A 19,414-nucleotide genomic window follows, 5' to 3' on the forward strand; every position below is an offset into this window, starting at 1 on the left:
TTGAATGTCGTTATTCAGATTGAATTAATTATCCATATCCACTCTTTACCATGTATAGAGAACGTGACTGAAAAAGTAACGTGTATAAATACGAATTAAATCCAAGCACTAACTTTAAAGAGGGACGTAAACTTTTGTAAAAGTAACAAGCAATAAAAAGAGGAAAATTTCTTTGCGGAATATGAAAATCTAATAAATTTTTATCAAAACTTATGAAAAAAACAACAAAAAGGCTTGTTGTAATTTATGATATAAATATTTTATTTTGACACTTTGACTGAATATTACTCACTTTCGCATTAAAATTTCCACTGAGCAAGTCGCCAACTTCATCTGTGGTCTCATACAGTCTTTCTTAGAGCGGTTAAATTAAAAGAAGGAAAAAAAGCACCATAAATGCTTAACTAATTAATACTGTTTCATTAAAAATATAAATCTATATCTTTTTCTGAGTGTTTAAGTTTAAAGGTAAGATTAAAATATCAGAAAAGCTAGACTAATCGAAAATATTAGGCTAGAGACAAGAAAAATCAAAAGGTGTTTGAATTTAAGCGAGGGAAAAACTTCGTTTAAGTTTAAGCACCTTTACCAAAGTTTCACCCGAACTGTCATAAAAAATTAGATTCTTTAATGAAATGGTTTAATTTAAAAGTGCAATTAAAACTCTGGAAATGTTAGCCCAACCTTAACCTTTGATAAAGCACAGAAAGTTACAGTTTTCATTAGAATGAAGTAATTTTAAACCCCGTAACGTACTAGACAAATCGAAACTGTTTGATTAAAGACAGAAAACTACATCAGTTATTAGAGTTATTCGAGTAGTTTATTTAAAGATGCGAATAAAATAAATACTTGAATATTCAAGACTATATATAAGTCTTATAAGACTATGATATAATTTAAAACTATAAGACTATGCATAATAAGAGTTTGCGCACAAAAAACTACACCGTGAAAAATTCCCGATCTAATTACGGTATAAAGTACCGGTAAGTTAGGGGCCTCAACTGTAAAATCAGAATTTCTTTTTTACCATAACTTAGTGCATTCTTACAATACTTATTTAATTAGACTGCTTCAGTGGCTTTGCCATAATTATAACTGTAAAAATTACGGTACTCATATTTTTTGCTCTGTAACAAGTTCCAGCAAAAATAAGTTTTATGGTAAAAAGTACCGCCACCCTGAGAGCAGATATTAATTATAATTTAATCCCGAATTCAGTACAGTATAATTATTCAACTCACCTTTCACTTTGAGCACCTTTAAAAACGTAAAGCTTTTATGATAAGGAATTCTAGCAAATATTTGTGTATGTGTTTTACCCCAGTTTTTTTCTTTAATAATTTGAACTTATAATAGTTCATTATTTTTAAAGTAGAGAAAAATTTTAGATGAAAACAATATTGAGAGTAATGTTACCAAACTCACAAAAGAACTCGTTCTATCAAAATCTCTTCAAAAATAATGAAAGATTAACCTTTAATGCATAAAGTGACACTCAAGCATTAAGATCGGTTTTAAATATTGAATGTTAACAAGAGATATGCTGCTCTGATTCATTAACAAATCCCGCTGATGTTTCTTCAATCACGCATTTGCTCATATAATGCATAATTGAAACATAGCAATGCTTTTCCACCTCGTGACTATCATATTAAAACCGTTAAATATGTTTATAATTATATATGCTGCAGCATCATAAGGTATGAAACAAGTATGTGACATTTACGAACCTAAATAATATTTTTAGTGGCTATATCGAATAAGTAATTTAGTAGTTTACTTGAGAAATTTTTGACAGTTTTACTGTTTCTGTAATTTATACGCAAATTTTCTCATCACTAAATCTTTTGAATAAAGTTGTATAATTTAAAATATATTTTAACGACATAAAGCCTTGTAAATATTTGACTCTAATTTAATGTAAAATGTAATACATATTATTCATGTTAATTGCTCCAGTAGTTTTAAAAATTAAACCTTGTTCCAATAATTAAATTAAGAGTGTTTTGAAGATAATTTTGAGGAGTTCTTTGTTTAAAATATTAATTGTTTTAAACAAATCATCACATTTAAAGCAAAATTAATGGACAATTAGTACTTTTATTACTTGTATTTCTCGAGATTAATATTTTGCAAGAAATTACCATGTAAAGAAAAATAAATCAAAAAGTAAATAAAAGTAAATATAAGAGAAACAAAGCCAAAAAGGTATTTGTAAATGTTATCACATTCTTTATTTATAATGCGGCAAAATAATGCCTGAAATAAAATAAAAAAAGTTTTAATTCAGAATAAGCTAATGTTTTTAAACAACGAGTAAATATAATTTAAAATCTACGCATTAAAAAAGTGTAGTAGTTTTGCATAAGATGCCACATTTAAAGTTGCATAGGATACCCTTTTTCATTAAACAAGAGAGTGTCAATGAGAGCAGTTTTGAAAGTATTAGGTATTTGGCTGTAAATGGTGCAGCATTTGGATTGGAAGCAAATTTTTTTGATTCAATTATTAAAATTTAGGAACGGGAATTTAAAATAAAAAATTAGTTTTCCTCCTGAAGCTACAGATCATTATTTTTTTAAAAATTTTATTCTATTTTTTGGAGAAATGTACAAGTGTAATCAGAATTAAAATTTCACCAGAACCCCCCCCCCCTGAAATGTCATCCTACGCGACAAGGAGAATTTAACTTTATTATAACTGTTCAGAAGCATACAAAAAACAGTTCATAATATGGAAGAGTGCCCCTAGTGGCGTATGACAACGTTTCTGGGTAATTTTTCCTATGCAATTTTAATATGAGACGGAATACCCATAGAATTTTTTGTAACTTTCATGTGACCCTCTGCTATATATATAACGATTTTAAATTTTAACTTTTCGACAAAAAAAAAGGACAGAATATTTTGTAGAAGGATACCAAATGTAGTTTGTAGAAAGAAACCAAAAGCATATTTTTAATCAGCTATACGAAAGAATCTAAGGACTGTTACAAATCTCATGCAACATAAAATAAAAAATTAAAAAACATTCCCCAATTTTATTAAACAGATAAAGATACTAAAATTGAATTTGTAAAATTAAATTAAATTTACTACATATATCATGCTGTTTATTAGATATTCAATGTTTTACTCCATTTATTAATATCAGAGTCATTTGGCTGCGTTCATAATTGTGCATCAACTTGAGTAAATTTGTTTTTCATTTTGGAAAATAGAAAATAATCTAAGACAGCAAAGGTGGGAATTTTTGAACAAATAATAATTCTCGCTATCCTGATTAACCACTTTCATAATTTTATCACCAAAAAATAAGAGTCTATAATTTCCTTTTCCTTAAATTATATAAAAGTTTAGAGAAATGAATTCATTTGTAGAAATAAATTCATTTGTAAAAATTATACTCCTATTGTAAATCCTTTAATTCCTATTTCGAAAAACACAATATCATTTTAACTTCCATATGCAGTTGTTGTTGTTAATTTACGTCGCACTAGAGCTGCGCAATTGGCTATTGGCGACGGTCTGGGAAACATCTCTGAGGATGATCCGACGACATGCCATCACAATTTTGATCCTCTACAGAGGGGATGGCACCTCCGCTTCAGCAGCCCGACGACCTGCACGCGAAGTCGAGCACTTTACGGTAGAACAGTTTAACGAGGACCAATACCCCACAACTTCGGTCCCTACGCAGGCTGATCGAAGTGGTCACCCACCCACACACTGACCGTAGCCAATTATGCTTGACTTTGGTGATCTGTTAGGAGCCGTGTCTTAACGATCAGTCCACTGCGGGACTTCCATGTGCTATAAATTGAATTTTTCGAAAAATTTAATTTTCTCCAGATATTATTATGATTCACAGAATCTGTGTAAAATAAAAACTCAGTTTATTTCCAAGTATCTGTAGCATATTATTCACAGATCATAACATTAAATACTACCAATCAAAAGCAAACTAATAAGGATTAAATATATGAAAATGTAAACGAAAGATTTCATTTTAGATATGAAATTCTAAACAAATTTGTTTAAACTTTAAAAAAAATATTAAGCGATAGAAAATACGAAAAGGAAATTTCTTGTTATTAGCCAAAAATATCTATTTTTAGATTAAATAAAAACAAATTTTAGCGTATAAGATCGATAATCATGCTTTTTTCTAGTTAAATATTTCTTAAAAAAGCATCATAATAGCATCAAATCCCAATTAGTACACGTATATTTACAACACAGCTTTTACATATACTGAAATATAATCCCTGCTCCGATGCATCCATTATATAATAGCATTAAAGCTTTTTTTCTTCAAAAAAATTATTGAAAAAGAAATTAGTTTCTCCTGAATAATGCAGATTAATGATCTATTTCTCCAAAATCTAATTTCCTTATTTTCCTAGTAGTATCAGATAGCATGTTTGTATGAAACTACCTGCTTCCACAAATAAATTTTAGAACATACGTATCTAAACATACGTATCTATTGAGCAACTTAACATTCATCTGTAAAATCAGATTCACAAACAAGTTTATGAAAATTTAATATATTAATTATGAATTAAGAAGTTTGAGAATAAGTTAATACAAAAAATTATAAACTAGTAATAATATAAATTTACTCAAAAATAATTTAAATATAATTTAAATAAAATTTAAATAAAGTTGTGTGTTTACAGAGCAGCATTTCATCAGGGGACACACTGTCTGTAAACACACAGGAGCCTTTCTGTTGTTAGTGGCAAGCCAAAACTAACAGTGCCCCGTGTCCCCTAATAAAAATACAAGCATAAAGAATAATAATAATTACCACATTAAATAAATATTTACCATTATAGCATTCATATAAATTCTAATTTTTTAAAAGGTTTCAAGCTTATTGATGATTCAATCATCTTCGATAGTTGCAATTTTGATTTGATTAATAATATTTATCCTGAAGAACTGAGCTTAATTAAAACCAATTCACAAGACTCTCGTGCTTATTTTTTAGATCTTGATATAAATATTTCTGATAACAATAATCTCATAGGGGTTTATGATAAAAGGAAGGATTTCAATTTTAATGTTATTAACCTTACGCATTTTTATTCCAACCTTTATTATAAAATTTTCAAGAACATTGTATTTGGTCAAATATTGAGATTCAAATTCATTTGTAATAACCGTATAGATTTTTTGACCGCTATTGAGGTATTAAAAAACAGTTTAAAGAAAAATAAATTTCCTTTTAACTTTAATAATTTTGATGTTTTGATTAAAGAAATTTTAAAAAAATCCTATTAACTTGGCCGATATTGAAGCCCGTCTAAGCAGGCCTAGACGGTGAATTATTTGGTTTTCATCTTGTTATTTACTGGGATTTTGTTTTCATTTACAAAAATTTCTTGGGATTATGTTTTCTTATTCTGTTGGGATTTTTTAGACAGATGGCAGCACTTGGATTCTATTGCTCTTTAATTTGTTGATTTTTATCTAGGTGTCAGCACATTATTTTTTGAGCTGATTTGGAATATATAAGGAATTTCTTTTTCATTTTTACTAACTGTAACTGTTTTGAATACTTATATGTGCTTTGGGGGCGGTTTTTTTGATGTCATCTAAGTGTTTTGTATATTTGTTTCAGTAAAGGTGATTATTTATATGAATGTTATAATGGTAAATATTTATTTAATGTGGTAATTATTATTATTCTTTATGCTTGTATTTTCATTAGGGGCCTCGGGGCACTGTTAGTTTTGGCTTTGCCACTAACAACAGAAAGGCTCCTGTGTGTTTACAGACAGTGTGTCCCCTGATGAAGTGCTGCTCTGTAAACACACAACTTTATTTAAATTTTATTTAAATTATATTTAAATTATTTTTGAGTAAATTTATATTATTACTAGTTTATATGATTTGAATTTGGTTTTAGCTGCCCTGTGCGCTGTTCCAATTTGAATTTGAATTAATGTAGTTATGGTTATTTTTATTTTTCTACCTCCTGTTTAATTAATTTCACTTAAGAATTTGAATTTACGTTTGGATAAAAAAAATTATACTATCTTCCACCGATACAAATGCACATTTGGCTTTATCCATTATCAAGCAGTATTTTGTTTTTCAAAAAAAACTGTGGGACCAACGGAGATAATGCTAGTTGAGCAATGGATTTTCTTGAGTTATGCAGATTAATGATCCATCCATCCTGAAATCACTCATTCCATTTTCTCAACTTTTCTAGATATCATGTGTCATGTGTCCACTATTTTGCACATTCAACTTTAAGAACCTCTATTTTTTAACTTTCTGAAAAAATCATCAACCGTATTTTTTGTATCTCATTAAAAATAGTATATAATATCTTCGATGTCCAAATAAAAATATAAAATCATGTATAAGTTAAATACTTTATTTTACTGTCATACGTATATTTAAAACAATTTTTTTTTCTTCAGGTTTGTAATCTAAGTGTTAAATGACTGACTATTATAAAGAGATTTTTAATTTTTTTTTTTTAGTCTTAATTAGTAACTTGTTACATAAAACCTAACTATTTTATGACAACTTAGTAAAACTAGTATTAAATAATCCTAAAAGTATTTTTTAAACAATACAATAAAAAATTCCATTTCATTTCTTTTTCAACTGTGAATACAAAACTGAAAAATTCCTTGCCGCCTTCCAAAAAAGCAAGAACTCCAGTTGAGATGTGATAGGAACCAGGTAAAATGGTTGACGTCCGCTAATTTAATAGAAGAATAAATCAAGTGTACTATACACACTCTTTTATTCTAAATTAAAACTGTCTATTTCTATTCGGAAGAGAAATTTTTACCACCATAAACTAATTCTCAAGTTAGTATTTATTATATAAACAAATCATAAGAGATAACTAATAATAAGTTAGAGAGTTTACAGAGTTGGACATTTCAGTAATAAAATCATTTTTGCTAATCTAATTTACTGTACTATTCTATAGCTCTCAACAACTTTTAATCGGATAATTTAAATTTATTCGATAATGAACAAAGTTTTTTGAAATATCTGATCTTTAAATTAGAACACTTTATTCATGCTATGCATTTTAGTTACGTAACTTAAATGCAGTATCTGCAGCCCTGAAGGTGCACAAAAGTGTAATTAATACTGCTTGGAGTTTCCGGTGTGATGTTATCAGTTAAATATTTGTTTACTACCACTTAATCTTAGAAGAGTTCGTCCTCTTCGAAGTTTAATCTTTCGTATTCCATAGTTTAAATTTTATAACTATTGTTAACAAAACAAGTTTAATTATAAAGCTACAAAAAAAAGAAAATAAAATATAAAATCATGAAAATGCTCTTGTTAAAAATGGAAACAACACTTTAAATAACTCTTAATTAAGTTGGTATTAAAATTAATACTTATTAATTATCATTTTAAATCTTTTCTCTGTTTCATATTCACTTGAGAAATAGAGTTAATACATAAATTATGCATAATAATAATAAAAATAATAATCTATACATAATAATAAAAGCGGCTGTGTGTGTNAATTATACAAAATAATAATTATCATGAATTATTCATATATTTAAACTCTCCATAAATTGGTTAGTACAGGTATCCATAATATTGTAGAAAATGTGCTAAAATGTTAATTTGAACCATGTTTCCTTTCAAGTTGGAGCCACAAATGATACGGTGCAATGATCCGGTGCAATTTTAAACTACATGATAGTATGTTTCCCCTTAGCATCAAATTGTGGTTGCTGCAAATTTTAACAACATTTGGTTCACGATCTTTATGTTCATAGCTTGTTTATTGTATGGAAGCAAATTTATAGCAACATTGCATGTGTATATTTCAAATCTGCTGCCAAAAAGTTTTTTTTTCACAAAATTAACTCTGCGAAAAAATCAATAAACCATCCTTGTGAAAAGTAGGATGGTTAGCTATAAAAAATCTTACATGTTTTGATGCTAAATGATGCAAATCCTTAGATCTCGATACTCAACTGGTAAGTTTGAAATGAAACAAAACAGTTGCATTGAAGATAAGTGAAAAGCTTCCATTCATGCATTATTCAGATCTCCTGAATACTTGATATATCATGTAAAGAATTTGTTTCCTAAAAAGATAAATATTTAACTGAAAACTTATGTGATTAAAAAAAAGGTGTTAACTTCATTCTATAAAATATATATTAGATTCCTTTTCATAGTTGATTTTATTTCATTTTATTGCTGATCACTGTTAAAATTAATCACTTGAATGAATGCAGTTAATTAATCTTATTTATAAGTCTTATATCCTAAATGTCTGTTTAACATGGATGACACCAAACTGGTTTTTGTTTATTTCTACAGTTTATTGGATTAGTGAAAAGGAATTAAATTTGCCAAACAAATCATTAACTCACAACAAATAATTTTGAATTGAATAAAAAAATATCATGTAATAGGTAAATAAAGTTGTGTTTTTCTCGTATTCATTTTATTTTATCATATACAATAAAAATATATTTATATTGCTGTTTAAAATTAAGAGAATTTTCACATTTTGTTTATATTTATGGAACAAATGGATCAATTTAAATGAAATTTGGTAAAAATAGATTTATGTAATAGCAAAATAATCACTCAACAGTTACAATACATCATCATGCTCATGCCAAACATCCATCGGAATCATATGTTATAAAACAAATGTCACAAAATCAAACGAAAAATATGTTAGTAAGGAGTTTTGATCTTCTATAAATAAATTTTAAAAGATGAGCAGTGCGTCAAAAAAAACGAATCACCGTGAATAACTTTTGAAGTAATGATCAGATCCCCAGGTGTTAATTTTATTTTTTGAGTATTTTGCCTTATCTCAAAAGCTTTTTAAAGGAATTGAGAATTTTTTTGGGTTATCAAACCATTTTTTAAACATTTTAGACGAAGATTGAGTCTGTTATTTTACTTATTATTGGCTAGTTATATTATTTATAAAAATATTTAAAAAAAACATAGAATGAAAACTGCAAAACAATGAAAACTGCAAACGATGACAATAATAAGATTAAGTAATCTAAATTGTGTATTTTTCATTTCAGTAATTATATTTATACTGATTACACTGATTTGTGTGTAACGAAATACGCTTGGTAAATAGAATTTGAACACCAAATAATCGTTAAAATAATTTTGTCCAAAGGAGAGGAGACTCCTTATTGTATTAATTATCTCGGTTTATATGAAATGACGAAATATCCCTCAGACAATGAATTCAATAAACCTATTTTACATTATTCATTTGACATATTCAATAGTATTGACTTTTCATTCCATAATAATTTTCAATTCATTTGAATAAATATTTACAATACTTAGATTTCAAAATTGACAAATAGTCAGTTAGAAAGCAATTAATCGAAAACATAAAGTTGCATTTAGCTCAAAAATTTCAAACAGATTTCACTTTTAAACATATCAGCTATAAAAAAAGTAATATCTATATAGAAAAAAAACAATGCTTAGATGCAAGTGCGTTTGTACCGTATTGAAATCAATGATTTTTAACCAATCAACACAAAATTTGGTGCACTGTGCCCAAAAATATAAACGGACCACCCATATAACTTTTGATCAAATGATCGGATCTTCACGTTCTAGGACTCACTCTTAATGGTTCGACGAATAATATATTCGTCGTTAATAATCGTAGTAAGATTCATTCTAAGACCAATTTTTTTCTCTAAAAATGATTTTAAATATTAGTATCCTAACTAATGATTTTTGTTGAGAATTATAATCAATTAATTTTTCAAATACTAGGTACAAATTGAGTTTAAACATTAAGTTTTGTATTAGAAAGTTAAATTAATCTATAACCGAAATGTTACCTATCCATGGATAAGAAACGTATAAAATTGCCATCTTTGTATTGGTGCCGTAGATACGTAATTACTTATAGTAAAAAGTAAAAATTGAAATTAAAAAATAAGTTTTTTACTAAAAATTTAATAAAAAAGGAAACCGTGTACTTATTCGTATAAGAAAACTGTGAAAAGTTATATTCTATCTTTTACATTTAGTGCCAATTATACTATATCGTTTGATAATAGGCACAAAATGAAATAAAAAAATAAGTTTTGTAAGTAAGTTTTATTATAAAAAAGTAAGTAAATTAATGGTTAAAAGGTATTATTTGTCTAGTAGAACCATCTTAAAATCTCCATATTATTAACGTCAACCATGTATAATAAATTTTACTAAGAGGCACTATACTAATATTATCCTAAATGGTATTTTTAACAGTTTTTAAACATACTAATATCTTTGGAAACAGGTTTTCTAAAATCTACCGATCATTATAAGTACCTAAAAATAATTTGAAATTTTATTTTTAATAATAATAGAAATAATAATAGTAATATGCCAAATGATAGTGAATGTTGTTGAAATTTTTTTCATGGGATGAATTTCTAAAAAATTGTTTAACTTCATATGATAACGTAAAGACACTCGAAAACGTGGCAAATAAGTATAAGAAAAAGAAAATAAGAGATTCTTTTAGCTTTGTTAATCGTGTCTGTATATTTATTTCAGGTTTGCGCATGACTTCGTAGCGATAACCAATACCGAATTATTGATCATTACCTTTTTTCGATCAGAATATAACACCAAATTATTGATCATTACCTTGCTACGATCCATTGTTCGATATACCGTAACAGGTATTTAGTTAAATTTTAATAAAATTAAAGAAATGTAACTTAGAAAGAATATTGAATGCAAATTTCGCTGTAACTTGTAAAAAAATATAATAGCAGAGTAAAAGAAAATTATAAATGTAGTTCTAAAAATAAGTATGATCTTATAATCTGTAATTTTAAATTTTAGATTCATATTTCTTAAAATTATAGCAGAATAAAAAAATATATAAATATAATTCTAATAATAGTTATGGTTTTATAATCTGTAATTTCGAATTTTGGAGTAATATTTATAAAAAAAAATAATAGAATAAAAGAAAATTATAAATATAATTCTAATAATAGGTATGATCTTATAATCCGTAACTTAAGATTTTAGATTTATATTTACAAAAAAATAAATGAAGGGGTGCCATAAAGTTCTAATTACGCACAACAGATAATTGAGTTGATATTGTATTCGTATTTTTTACTAAGATTTTTCTATGATATTTCTATTTCTATGGTTAGACATCAGTCTTAGAGATTTATTTTTTAAATTTTCTAAAATCGTGCTTGCCTAAATCAACAAATTGTTGGTTGTAGGCAAATTCCTAAAATACGTTTCAAATTTTCTACCAAAGACTATATTTTCAGGGTGAATCCACTTAAATATTTTATGCTTCAATTATATTATGAATTGAGTGTGTTCAAAGTAGCAAAAATAAACTAGTATTTGATAATCATATCGCTTATTTCTGGATAGAAAATTCACGCAATTCGTCTTACACTCTACAATAAATCTGTAACAACAATATTATTTAGTTTTTTTTAAAACAAAATGAGTCCTTTTTTAAAAATAAATAAGCGTTAAAACAAAATTTTCTGATTTTATGAGAAATCGCATTCCTAGTTTATAATTTTTAGAACATTTTTAGAAATATTTTTTTTTTAAATTAAAAACAATTCAAATCTATATCACTACATTTAGATAGCTAAAATCATCAAAAGATATATTATATATATAGGACTTATAACCCTGATATCATACATACTATTCAATTGCATTCAATCATCATCATATGGTATTCCATATTATAGTATCTAACCATAATATTATAGTATTCAACTAAAATATTATAGTATTTAAATGTAGTTAATTTAACAGAATATATTGGTAATATTCATTATTCTCATTTTCTTCAACTGTAAACTATTGCAAAATCAATGCCAGCGGTTTCAATGTTGATACTGTACTGACTTAAAGTATATGTTACCAACAATCATTATTTGACATTACTTTAGGGGGTTATTTACATGTAATGCTATAGTATCCAACCACCAATACATCGTATTCAAAATTATATATTCATCCATAATGTTACAGTATTCCATGGTAGTTAATTTAACAGAATATGTTGGTAAATTCATTATTTTCGTCACTCTACTATAAAACAATTTTGAATACCAATACATGGTATTCAATATAATGTATTCAACCATAATATTACAGTGTTCTATGGCAGTTAATTTAGCAGAATATGCTGGTAATATCAGTATTTTGTGCATTCTACTGTACACTATTGTAAAATCAATGTGAGTGATTTTAATGTTGATGCTGAACTCTCCTAAAATATATGTTACCAACAATCATCATTTGACATTATTTTAGGGGGGTTATTTCCGTGTAATAGTCTCTTGAGACATGCTACCATGCCAAGTAAGTTCAAGTCTTTTCACTTCTTTGAATATTATACTCCAAACATCATTAAGGAGGACATTAGAGATCTTAGGTTTAAAGGAATCATTGAACCCTTTCACACGAAGTTAAAGCGACTTGCTTGCTAAACGAGGACCCTAATTGATTTCAAGAAAGGAAAAGGAAAGCCATGTCTGAAATTTCATCTAAAGAGCTATGGTTATTTAGAGAAGAAATTTCAAGCATTTATCTGCCTTAGTACAATGCATACGGAAGAAAAATAAAACTTTCTGACTAGACGTAAAATCGGTTTAAAAGAACTATCTATTATCACAGATTACAAAAGGAGGTAAAAAAAATATTTCTTAAGTAAGAATCAAAAGAATTGTGTTTCATGTATTCAATCTAATCAATAGTTATATTATTACATTTTCAAAAATTTCTTTCCTATTGTTGATAGTTTATTATCTGTAAGAGAATTTAAATCATTAAAAAAGGGAAATACCATTATTTATTTTGAAAGCTTTATTGAATTAAGTGAGTTTGTCAGACAAGCTAGCAGGATAATTTGGAACAAGCATGATTTAAAAAAAACTATACATCAAGATTCACTTTTCTCCTATTTTATCAGCACCACATGTTACATATCTTTTCATAATTCCCTACTTAAATTCATAGCATTAATAGAAATAAATTAATTGAGTATAATTTTATACATTTACTTCCCACACTTTAATTTTTTTTTTTTAAATATTTAAGTTACTAAAATACAAAATTTTACCAAATTTTAGTACCCAGCAAAATAAAAATAACTTATATTTTTATTACTCCTAGCAATTAAAATCGGCGTCTCAATAGTCGAATTTTATACATTTATCGCCTTGGTAACGATTTGACAGGCAGTAAGGTTATTTTTTTATTCACACGACAGTTAAGGAGTATCTATAACTCAGAAATGTATATAGTTATAATATTATTATAGTAATAACGTACTAGAGTGGGAAAAAGCGAGATGTGTCGATACCACAATAACGGAGAGGGGAAATTCGCGTATTCTTGAAATTAACTATTCTATTTACAAAAGCAATAAACAACCTTTGAGTTGGCACTAAGACTTTGAGCAATTGCATACCTACAAGTGACTTCATCGTAGGTAAATTGTGGTATTTTTCAACTCAGAAGCCTTTCAGATTCGGCGCACACAAGTGACGTCTTTTAAAATTATCCAATTAAATAAGACTTAAATTACATGGCTTGTCATAATCTCTTCCCTTCTCGAGTTGTAAGCACCCAATTATAAAATAAAATTATTTTATGCATTTTTAGGAAAAGATTTTGTTGACATGCCCCTGCAAGCTAAATCTTCCCAACGCACTATTTCGTGTCTAATAAATGATTTTAAATTGGTAAAATGTTGTAGTAAGGTACAATAAAAATATTTTAACTCATCTGTATGATAGAATAAATCTTAAGGAAAAATAAAATTCTGCTAGAAGAAAATATATAAGCTTAGTTTAAAGTTGTACAATATGAACCGTTTTGAAATATTCTTAATATTGAATTGAAACATTTGAAAAAAATAGCTTTTAAGTTAAATGCTCTGTAGAAAAGAAACTATTTAATTTAAATTGCACTGAACTACATTAGTTCTAATGATTTGATTAATTTGTAAATGATTTAAAGAGAAAGGAGATGGGTTTTTTTTCATGTGTTTTTAGTTGAATTTTCAAGCATCCAGTTGTGCAGCTCTCATTTACTCTTGGAACTGAGGTGATTGCATCCCGAGAAGAAATGAAGTGATAATGCCTAACCATGTGATTTATATCAGCTTCAATTGGATACCTGTAAACGACATCACTCGCGTGTGTTGAACCTGATTAGTTTCAAATGCCACGATTTACCTACAATTAAGCCAATTGCAAGTGTTCAATTGATTATATCTGCTACACTGTAAAAAATGTCGTTTAATATCTTTCCGAATATGATGTTGAGCATTCCAAAACAGTGTGTAAAGGAAAACTTCACACACTGTATTTCAGGTTAGCACCAAATTTAGATTTCATAATCTAGGTATCATATATCGAAATATTAATAATGTAATAAGCTTACACAAAACTCTTGCACACTCACACCAACTGTGATTTATTTTCTATTCCGAAAGCACATATGTTGTCGCACATTGAACATCGTTAACATTTTGTTCGCAATCAAGAATTAGTTCGTATGATATTTTATTGTGAAAATAATTTTATTCGCTTGTATGATCATATCTTAAGATAATTATAAACTTTAGTGTTTTGGAATAACAAAAATAGTAGTATCTACTTTACACAAAGTTGTAAGAAGAACATTCTTGGTTAGTGAATTACTAGGAGTCAAGAATTAGGAATGGTGATTCAGTACAATACTTTTGTGTGAAGTAGTTGCCACCATTTTTGGCATTGAGTGCATTAAATTAATTATAGTGAGATATTTAAATTTAATTTCCTCATCTGCTCCTTTTTTAATCAGAAACCTTTCAGCAAACTAGTTTCTCCACCAGAAAGTAAGTCTAGGACTAGTTACGATTGCAGATTCTAACAACTGGATTTCCTCTCTACATTATTTTTTAAAGTTCTAGCATTAAACTAACACTGAAAAGACGAAACTTTCTTAAAGCATGAAAATAGCAACACTTACCAACCTATCAGATATAGCTCCCATTAACTCCTAGTAAGATTATTTGCTTATCACTTTATTTTATAATTTTCAGTTTATTTTAGAAAAATCATTTTAATCTGAGTTATTTGTTTAATTTTATATCTATACAATATATATCTATATTTTTTTTCTTTAAAGATATCTAGTATTATTGAAGGCATTGAGCATTTCGTCCTATCATCTAAAGTAAATTATGATTCGATTTTGATATTTTAATTTTCCTCAATTTCTACGTTGATCGCAATACATATTTATATGCTTGTAAAATATCATTTCTCCTTTCAAACTAATAAAATAATAAATGTGGATAAGTTTTATTGCTTATAATTGCGTAATGCAACTACAGATCACTGACACACGCTCACTTGACCTATGCTGGTTGCTTAAAAAGCAGTGCCAGCTGGTTGTTTATAAACAAAATGGCTTGTTAATATGCTGGATATTAGTAGCTAAGGTCAGGCTAAGTTTCTCTAAATAAGTTAGAACGTTAAGTAACGTGAAGTTAATTAAAGTTCAAAATTAATTAACAAAATGACATGTTAATATTCTTAATATTAGTAACTAATGCTAAGCTAATATTTTGCAGATAAGTTGGAACGTTAATTAACGTTCAAAGTTAATTAACAAAATGGCGAGTCAATATTCTGGATATTGGTGGCTAAGGTTGAGCAAAGTTTCTCCAAATAAGTTAGAACGCTAATTAACTTGAAGTTAATTCAATACAACACCGTATCGCGTATCGAAATTCTTCAAAAAAAATAAAGGCTCCGTCCTTTATTTAACCTAGTTTTATTATTTGTTTATGTATTTTATTATGGCCGTAAATATTTTTATTTTGTGTATCTTGCAACTTTGTTTCAGAACTAGTTTGTTTCTGTTCAATTTGGCTTTGTATTAAGCAAGAAATAAAGAAATAAAATATTTCTTTGGGAATAAAATATAGAACGTGTTACTTAAGAGAATTCATATTTGACGGACTAGGTTTACTCAAAATAGAGTGAAACGAACAGTAGATAACATAAATAAATGCCACCTTTCAACAGAAAATCAGGATAGATGCACATTTTAATTTCATTTGCAGGTATCTAATTGTAAACTAAATGTCTTTTGACAAATTATCATCATAGATTTTTTATTTTTTCTGTTTATCGATGTATTTGTTTAAAAAAACAAAGAAAGCTAAAAAAAATAGTCAAGAGTGAATCTAAATATATAATGAAAGAGATAAAGTGCGAAACGCTTACTCTTCAAATTTACAGCATCGACTAACCCAAAGTGCACATTATTTTAGAGAACTTCAGAAAATCTATCTTTATCTGGCACAACTTCCGAACATTAGAAATGTACAAAAGTTGTTTTCTCTGTTGGTTCTCTGCATTACGCTAATGTTAAAGTTGTTTTCTCTGCATTATATAACGTTAGAATCTATACAAAATAATATTATCTAGTTCTCGCCTTCATATGCGTTCGCCTTAGTTTGAGTCTGTTTTGATTCTATATACTATGGATTTTCTATTTTCTATTATTTTCTTGCTCTATTTTCTTTTCATTTTTTGGAATAAGCAAGCAAGTGGTAGATTTGGGTGGTAGTAGAATATTTAAGTGATATAATTGTACTTAGTTATGAAACAGTAAAAGATAGTAAAATTTTTTTATAATGCTATTCCACGCATAATTTACTTAGTAATACGGAAATAATAAATCTCAGTATGAAACTGTAAATATTAACTTCATATCTAAAGACAAATCTTTGATACTGATTTCAAAAACTCTTGTTGCTTCTGTTGTTTCCAATCCTTCACAATACAGACTCAGCTCTATCAAATGCATGAGACCAAACGCTCTGGCAAAGTGACGCACCAAAATTGATAGCAAGAAAAAGTCCTACAAGGAAAAATCCAGACAATCAAGGATGTGTTCGGGGAAGCTGGTTTCAAATAGCACTTGCTGCATCTTGGGAAGACTTTGCGTCCAAATTTGAATGATAAGCATTTAAAATGACCATTGATGAATCGGATCCGTTCTATTCCATTTAAACTCTAGAGCACCACCAGGGCTTTTTCTGCCAAACCAGTGATGAACAGGAGGGGTTAACCATAGTTGCTTATCGCATGTTTTCTTCATCAAGAAATGTACTACCATAAGCTGTTCCAATAGTTATATTTGAATTAATAAATTAGTGAATGAGCTGGTGATATTGCAAAAGGGGTAAAATTTTAAAAAAAGCATATATTAGAGCCGGTACTTTCATCATTATTTAACTTTTTATCTAAAAGTTCTTGTTTTACAAACCACTTGAAAGATTTTGTTTTTCCTTTTTCGTTAGTTTGAAAGATTATTTTAAAAATGCAGTTTAAAACAAAAAAATTTCGTAATTTTTGTAATAAAATTTGAATACTGATTTACTTTGTTGGATTTAAATTTGTTAAAATTCCATCAATCTAGAAATAACAACAACATCACGTACCAGACTGATACGTTGACGGCGATATTTTAATATACCCATCTCCTTAATAATCTCCATGTACGTTTCGAATTTCAATTAGACAAAGATAACCAATTTGCAGTATTAAGACGGTGAAAATAGTATTAACGAACGGATTTTGAAATGAAAAGTAGTTCTTCTGTTTTCCTACTTTGACATTTTAAGAGAAATTTATAAAAGCTTGGACTAAGCTTCTTAAATACTTTGTGACTAGTTAGATTTCATTACAAAAGTTATGATAAGATGTTTAAAGGTATAATTAAATTCTAAAATTTTATTTTGCTGGAATTAAAACTGCAAAGAAAAATAAATGAAATACTGCGAAAACTTTTAGTATATGTTTAAACATCTATTTCTAAATTAGATGTCATTATAAAACTATCACAAAAATTTTGAATCTCTATTTCTTATTCCCAATTTGTACGTTTTAAAACTACTGTAAGGAAATGTGTACAATTTCTTAGCAAAATACAAAGCGGAATATGATTCAATGAGAAATCAATTGACAAAAAATATGAATAGTTATTAAAACAGTATTAGAAATCATTAAAAAATTCTAAGTAAAAAGATTTAAAAAATATACCCATCAACCATGAATTGTAGTTTAAAGTAAACTGCAAAAAATATAGTGTATCTAAACATCGAATTTTGTGGCAACTACTTTACACTAAAGTGATGCAGTGAAACACCATACTTAACGTTTTGCTCTAGACGTTTCATTTCACTTAAAACAAAGGATAGTTCCTAAAGTAGTTGCACCAAGAATGTTCGATAAGACTCCACTGTTAGTATTTCGATTCTAAAATCATAGTCAAATAACTGGTAGCAACCCAATTAACCACAAAAATGGTTGGAAACACTTTTTTTTTTACATTTATGGGTTTGAAACCGTTTATAACTGGTATTTATTAAAAAGAAACAATAAAGTACAAAAATATGCAGTTTTGAAAACTTTAACAACTGGCACGATTTAAAAATCGCAAAAATGGAATTAAACTAGTCGGTGTTCGATTATATTAGGCTTTTATTGAGATAATGGATAGAATTTTAGGTGAAGTTGAGTTTCCTTTTTCCAAAAGAATCCTTTACATGCAGGTTAAATAATTATTCAGAAGTGAGAGATAGGAAATCTGAGGTGAGAGATGGGAAATGCTAGACATTTTGTGTTAAGCAACCCTGTGGTGCTTCCCTCAATTCATATTCCAATAGTCAATGGTCACCAATTAATGAGTGAATGAGAGTGAATACTCTTTATTTGAGGAAGAAATGGAGAAAATATTGCGGTTTCAACGCTGGGATTCGAATTCCCGTGCAACCGGTTATGAAGTTAACAGATTAACTCTCTCGTCTAAGCTATGTATCCAACAAAGGAGAACCTAATAGCTTCATAAGGCGTTTGCCACATATTTATTGCTGTAGGAGGAATTGGTATCCACCGTTGTGTTAGGTATCTAATAATGGATTAAAATTTTTGGAGTTTTTTAACTTCAAACTTTGATACGTATTGCAACGCTATTTGCAGTGTAATGATTAGTGAAAGAAATTTTGCCTATTTCGCTTATAATTATGGAATTTTTTTTCTTCAAAACTAGAGATTTTATTGAAAAATTATTTAATTTTTAGCAACTAGTTATTTAGCGAGTTGTTATACTTAAAGAAACTATCCGAACAAGAGAACATAAAAATATTTTTCCGAATTAACTTGATAACAACAAACTTTCATTGGCAAAACTAAATTGGCAGCATTCTTAATAATAAGACTGGCAAACTTTAATGCGAATATGTGTTAATTCAACAAGTGAGATTTAGGGAAAAAAACACATTAAATTATGCTTTAATCCTCGTTATATTTTATTTATACCATATCATGGGCAAATAA

This window comes from Parasteatoda tepidariorum, chromosome 7, assembly GCF_043381705.1.
Source record: "Parasteatoda tepidariorum isolate YZ-2023 chromosome 7, CAS_Ptep_4.0, whole genome shotgun sequence".
In the NCBI taxonomy this organism is placed as follows: domain Eukaryota; kingdom Metazoa; phylum Arthropoda; class Arachnida; order Araneae; family Theridiidae; genus Parasteatoda; species Parasteatoda tepidariorum.